We start from the raw sequence: 6,450 nt of genomic DNA, 5'->3' as shown, positions 1-6,450 counted from the left end.
CATACACAATGAAATTCATTCTTTTTATTTTCTGGGGAGCAGTCTGCTGCACAGAGAGATTTATGTATCTGAACACCAAACTGCCAGACTTGGTGGTCACTTTATTTGTGAGAAAGCAAATCTGGGAAGTCTTGAAATGGCAAACCTTCCAGAAGAGATGGCAGAGACTCTCCTGCATATTCTACTCTCAATGCTCTATCTTGTTCTTTTCATCTCAGATCTCCCTCCCATCAGTCTTTTACTACTCAATCCTGAGGCCTGGACATACCCACAGAGGTGAGTTCTGTTAATTGTGGCAAGCTGTTAAAATAAAATATACTTTCCCTAAATGTGATGCAGGTAAATCCAATTAGGAAACAACTCTTTATGTATTTACGAGATAGACCAGGAGTCCTGCAAAGTGGCATGGTCAAAGTCGACATGTCATTTCCCTGGGCCACGCATCTGTTTTAGAAATTCTGATAGCATCTGACATTTATAGTACTGATCATAACTGTATTGTCAATTGATTATTGGTGTAATTATTCATTGAAACTTTCCCTTCATTATTGAAATTTTTATTAAACTCTTTTTACCTTGTTTGGCATATAGAATATGCCCCTTATTAAATAAAGGCATGGATGAGATTATCTGTATAATAGGTAGTGTGCTAAGCAAACCAGCTCTCAAAATACACACACACTTATTAATGGTGTTTGCCAATTCCCATAGTGTAAATTCTCCCACTATGTTCATTTCGAGCTACAAATGGTTGGACAGATGGCTCACACAATTCCTGGATGTTTCATGGTTAGCTCCTAAAAGTCAGAATGAGCCCATTCCAGAGCACTGCTCATGCATAAAGGTGTGAGGATGCCCTTGCTCAATTTCAACAACCTTTCTCAAAAACAGAGTACACTTAGTAATCTAGACTTGGGAAGATTCTTCTTAAAGGCGATGAACATTTTCTTTTGGCTACAGGTTGCACATTTTCTTCAACACAGAAGTCCTTGTTGTTTTATTTTTTAGACAATCTGCTAAAATCAGAACCAGAGTTCTGAGCATTACCTACAAAAGACTGTCCTAGGGACATTTTTCTTCTCTAAGAATCAGAAACATTGCCAACCACAACTTTGGAAAGTGGCAGTAGAATAAAACAAGAAAAAGAAGCCAGAGATATAACTATGGGAAGAGAGAGAAAGCTATACTTCATTACAAGCAATATGATCAATTAAGTAGCTCAGCTGCAAATGATGCGAATAAACAAGACCTTCCCGAGAAAGTTTAGCAAAAGTATTCAAGGCTTCTACAAAGACGCTGAAAACCTGGAAATATATATGTCCTTGCATGGGAAAACACAATGTTATAAAGAACACATACTAAAAATTTGATTTATCTTTTAAAAGAAATTCAGTTAAAATTTCAATGACTTTTGGTGATAAATATTTAGTAAATGAAATTTAAAGACAAAAATTAGTATGAACACATATAACAACATGGAAAATATAAGAAAGCATGGGTTTTCATATTAAAATATGTTGTAAGACACCCTACAATAAAGCAGAAAACAGAAACTCCCATGGGTTTTTAATATGAGTGACATTTATGGTCACTGAGAAAATAATAAATCACTTAATACATGGTGTGATATGGTTTGGCTGTGTCCCCACCTAAATCTCATCTTGAATTGCAGTTCTCATAATCTCCACATATCATGGGAAGGACTTAGTGGGAGGTAACTGATTCATTGGGGGTGATGGTCTTATAAGGAGTTTTTCCCCCTTTGCTCAGCTCTCATTGTCTCTCCTCCCGCCCTGTGAAGATGTGCCTTCCACCATGATTGTAAATTTCCTGAGATCTTCCCAGCCATGCGGAATTGTGAGTCAATTAAACCTCTTTACGATATAAATTATCCAGTCTTGGGTATTTCTTCATAGCAGCATGAGAACAAATTAATACATAATGTTAGAATAATTGGTTTAATATTCAGGTAAAACAAAGTTAGATCTTGATTTCACACTATATACTCCAGTGAGTTCCAAATGCTTTAAGTATATATATATATGTTTTAGAGGCAAGGTCTTGCTTTACCACCCATGCTAGAGTACAGTGGCACAATCATAACTCAATGCAGCCTCCAGCTTCCGGACTCAAGCAATCCTGCTGCCTTTGTTTCCCAAGTAGCAGGGACTACAGGCATAGGCCACCATAACCACCTACTTAAAAAAGAAATTGTAGAGATGGTCACCATCCAGGCTTGTCTGAACTCTTGGTCTCAAGCAATCCTTCCATCTTAGCCTCCCCAGCTGCCAGGATTACAGGTGTGAGGCATTGCACCTGGCCAAATTCTGATAATTAAAGATGAAAAATATTATAAACGCTTGTGGGCAATATCTCATGTTAGAAAGAAGAGTGACTTTCTAAACACAAAGAAGCATGAATAACAAAGGAAAAATGAAAAATACAGCTACAAACAATTTTTTATTTTGTATTATTATTATACTTTAAGTTCTAGGGTACATGTGCACAACGTGCAGGTTTGTTACATATGTATACATGGGCCATGTTGGTGTGCTGCACCCATCAACTCATCATTTACATTAGGTATATCTCCTAATGCTATCCCTCCCCTCTCCCCGCATCCCACAACAGGCTCCAGTGTGTGATGTTCCCTATCCTGTGTCCAAGTGTCCTCCTTCAGTTCCCACCTATGAGTGAGAACATGCAGGGTTTGGTTTTCTCTCCTTTCGATAGTTTCCTTAAACAACTTAACATTACTGTACATTCCAAAAATGCAGTTTCATAAAAAAGAAAAATGATAACTGTGAACAAGGTATTTATAATATTTAGAACAATATTAATGCCTTCTTACGTATTTACTATATATAAGGCTTGCTATGTAGATTAATTCTTACTGCTCTGTAAACTAAGGCTGGGCAGCTCAGTAGATAAAGGATACAAAATTGCTGCTAGACAGAAAGAATAAGTTCTAGTGTTCTATATCCCTGTAGAATGACCACAGTAATAAAATCTATATTTTCCTATAGCTAGAGAGAAGTGAATGTTCCCCACACAAAGAAATGACATATGTTTAAGATGATAAATATGCTAATTACCGTAATCTGATCAGTACACATCATATGTATCAAAACATCACTATGTATCCCATACATTATACTATGTCAGTTAAAATTTTTAAAAAGGAAATGTAAGGACAAACTAAGAAATTAAACTCTTCCAAGAGATGACCAAATTATGTAGTTTGGCAAAGAAGAAGGGGTTCGTAAGGAGGAGGAGTAAAAAGAGGAGGGGGAGAAGGAAAGAAGAAGAAAAGAAGAAGAAGGGAGAAGAAAGAGGAGAAGGAAGAGGAGCAGGAGGTCACTGAGACGGGCGACTTTACAAAAGTTGGGGTGTGTCTCAGTGCTGGTGTACATAAAAGAAGTTGAGGCAAAGTAGGGATGCTGATGGCTCAACTCAGCATAGTGATTGGAATTTAGAGATTTACTGCTACCATTTGGGGGAATGAGAGATTGGAGTAAGATTCTATCTAAAGATTCAATCTAAGATTTCATCTTATAATACAAGTAAGAAGGTAGAGTGAAGTCTACAGAGACACAAGCTAGAAGAGCAGTACTCAATCTTGGCTGAACATTAGAATCACCAGGGAGTTTGCACAAATACCAACACCCAAACAAAAAATAACCAAGATCGGCCAGGCGCGGTAGCTCAAGCCTGTAATCCTAGCACCTTGGGAGGCCGAGATGGGCGGATCACGAGGTCAGGAGATTGAGACCATCCTGGCTAACACGGTGAAACCCCGTCTCTACTGAAAAATACAAAAAAAAAAAAAAAAGAAAAAAAACTAGCTGGGCGAGGTGGTGGGCGCCTATAGTCCCAGCTACTCAGGAGGCTGAGGCAGGAGAATGACTAAACTCGGGAGGCGGAGCTTGCAGTGAGCTGAGATCCGGCCACTGCACTCCAGCCTGGGCGACAGAGCCAGACTCAGTCTCAAAAAAAAAAAAATAATAATAATAACCAAGATCTCTTTTTAAGTTATTATTTGTGCTCCTCCAAGAAGAGGAGGAGGGAGGAGGAGAAGGAGGAGAGTGAAGAGGAAAGGGAAGAGAAGAGGGAGGAGACAGGAAGAGAATACCACTAAGTGGCTATCAAAATACAAGTTGTTAAAATGATAGTAATTCATTTGGGAAGTATGGAGATAAAGTGTGGACTCTCATAGGCTGGCGTGGTGACAATATAAACTGGAAAAAGCTCTTTGAAGGGCATTTTGGAAATGTTTTGCAAGTGCCTTAAATATGCTCACACACTTCACTGTGGCCATTCCATATCTCAGAATTTCAGAGACTATGGGGATTCTTTGCAGAGGTGGGCAACGTTGTGAAAGAGTCTAGATGTCCCCCAAGATAGAATTAAATAATTAATGACACATCTGTACATCCATAGTATGGGGCTGACTAATGTTGAACTATGCAAATCAAATATTGAGGTTTTGGGGACAGGGGTGAACTTTAAACCACATGATCTGACTTATAATCCAAACTGCAATTACATAGTGTTCTACACTTCATACACACTAACCAAAACCTGGGCTTGTTCAGAATATTTATACTTGAGTAATGAGATTGCAAATAATTATTATTTATTCATTCCTTTCTATTCCAGTATATATTACATTATATAGAGTATTATATTCTAATATATTTTGATGTCTTATTTATGATAGTTACACTACAAAATAAAGGCTTTTCACAAAGAAAGAGAGGCTAGTTCCAGCTATGTGTATGAAAATGCTGGAAACTTGTTTTTCTTCTCCTTCCTAAGTGCCCTTCAAAGAGGTTTAGTCTCTGTGCACTACGGCTCATGCCTGTCATCCCAGCACTTTGGGAAGCTGAGGTGGGGTGGATCACCTAAGGTCAGGAGTTTTAGCCCAGCCTGACCAATATGATGAAACTCCATCTCTACTAAAATACAAAAATTAGCCAGGTGTAGTGGTGGGTGCCTGTAATCTCAGCTACTTGGGAGCCTGAGGTGGGAGAAACACTTGAAACCAGGAGGCGGAGGTTGCAGTGAGCTAAGATCAGGCCATTGCATTCCAGCCTGGCAACAGAGCCAGACTCTGTCTCAAAAAAACACAAAACAAACAAAGAAGAGGTTTTTTCAAGTTATATTGTCGCTATGCCGGCCTATGAGAATGCACATGTACCTCCACGCGTCCCAAGAATTGCTATCATGTTAACAACTCCTAATTTGATAGCTACAAAGGGGTATTCTCTTTTTGTCTCCTCCCTCTCCTCCTCCCTTTCCTCTTCCCTCTCCTTCTCCTCCTCCTTCTCTCCTCCTCCTTTTCCTCCTTCTCTCCTCCTTCTCCTTCTTCTTTCTCCTTCTCCTTCTCCTTCTACTGTTCCTCTTCCTTTCCTCCTCTTCCCCCTCTGCTCCTCCTTATCCTCCAGTCACCTGGATCCAGGGTGGGTTTTTGTGTCTGCTCTTGTTTCAGCAAGGAGGACGTCAACACAGATTATCTTTCTCTGTTTGAGAATGTATTAAATGCAGTATTTTCTGTATAAAAATATCAGTGATTTTTTTTCCTATTAGTTTAAATCCTGGCCTAATGAAAGTCTCGCTTTTCCAGAATCAACAATTAAAAAAAAATAAAACTGCAATAGGTTTTAATCCAGTCATCTGAAAATCATTTTTATCTCTTCCTTTAAGTACTTACTTAAAATGAACCTTAACCTCCTACCATTATCCAGAAAGTAAGATAGAAAATGTTTATACACATAAGCTATTTTTATAATGATTCAAAGCCAAATCTTGAGGAAAAAACTAAAAACTTCAACCCTTCAGCCAAGCCCAGAAAATGTATGATTGCATTACATTGACATATTTTGCAAAAGCTTACATAACATAAAATAATGAAAAAAGATGGTGTGAGCCCCCTGTTACATGTGGAAACTCTTAGTTTTTTTGTTTGCTTTTTTTTTTTTCTTATTGTCTTAAAACTCACATTGCTGGATTGCTGGCCATTAGTGAAAAATGGTTTTGCATTTATTCTTCCAAAATCCACATGTCCATATTTCTTTTTCATATCAGAAAGTTGAAGCTAGATTCCACTAACAATGCTCCACTATTCCCCAACCTCTTTTTTTTTTTTTTTTTTTTTTTTTTTGAGACGGAGTCTCGCTCTGTCGCCCGGGCTGGAGTGCAGTGGCCGGATCCAGCTCACTGCAAGCTCCGCCTCCCGGGTTCACGCCATTCTCCTGCCTCTTTATGGCTTTTTAAAACATAAAATGTACTTGTTTAGATCTCTCTTAGATGATAAAGAGGGCTAAGCGTCTTAAGATTGTGAATGGGAAATTGTAGAAAATTGTAATGTGTGTTGTGATTAGTAATCCAACTAAATTGTATCAGGGACACTTGCCTGGACTGCAGATGACATTTCTCCATCACTTGGGG

Source organism: Macaca nemestrina, chromosome Y (genome assembly GCF_043159975.1).
Source record: "Macaca nemestrina isolate mMacNem1 chromosome Y, mMacNem.hap1, whole genome shotgun sequence".
Taxonomy (NCBI): Eukaryota; Metazoa; Chordata; class Mammalia; order Primates; family Cercopithecidae; genus Macaca; species Macaca nemestrina.
The sequence above is the reverse complement of the archived record's forward strand: the minus strand, read 5'-3'. Positions refer to the sequence as shown.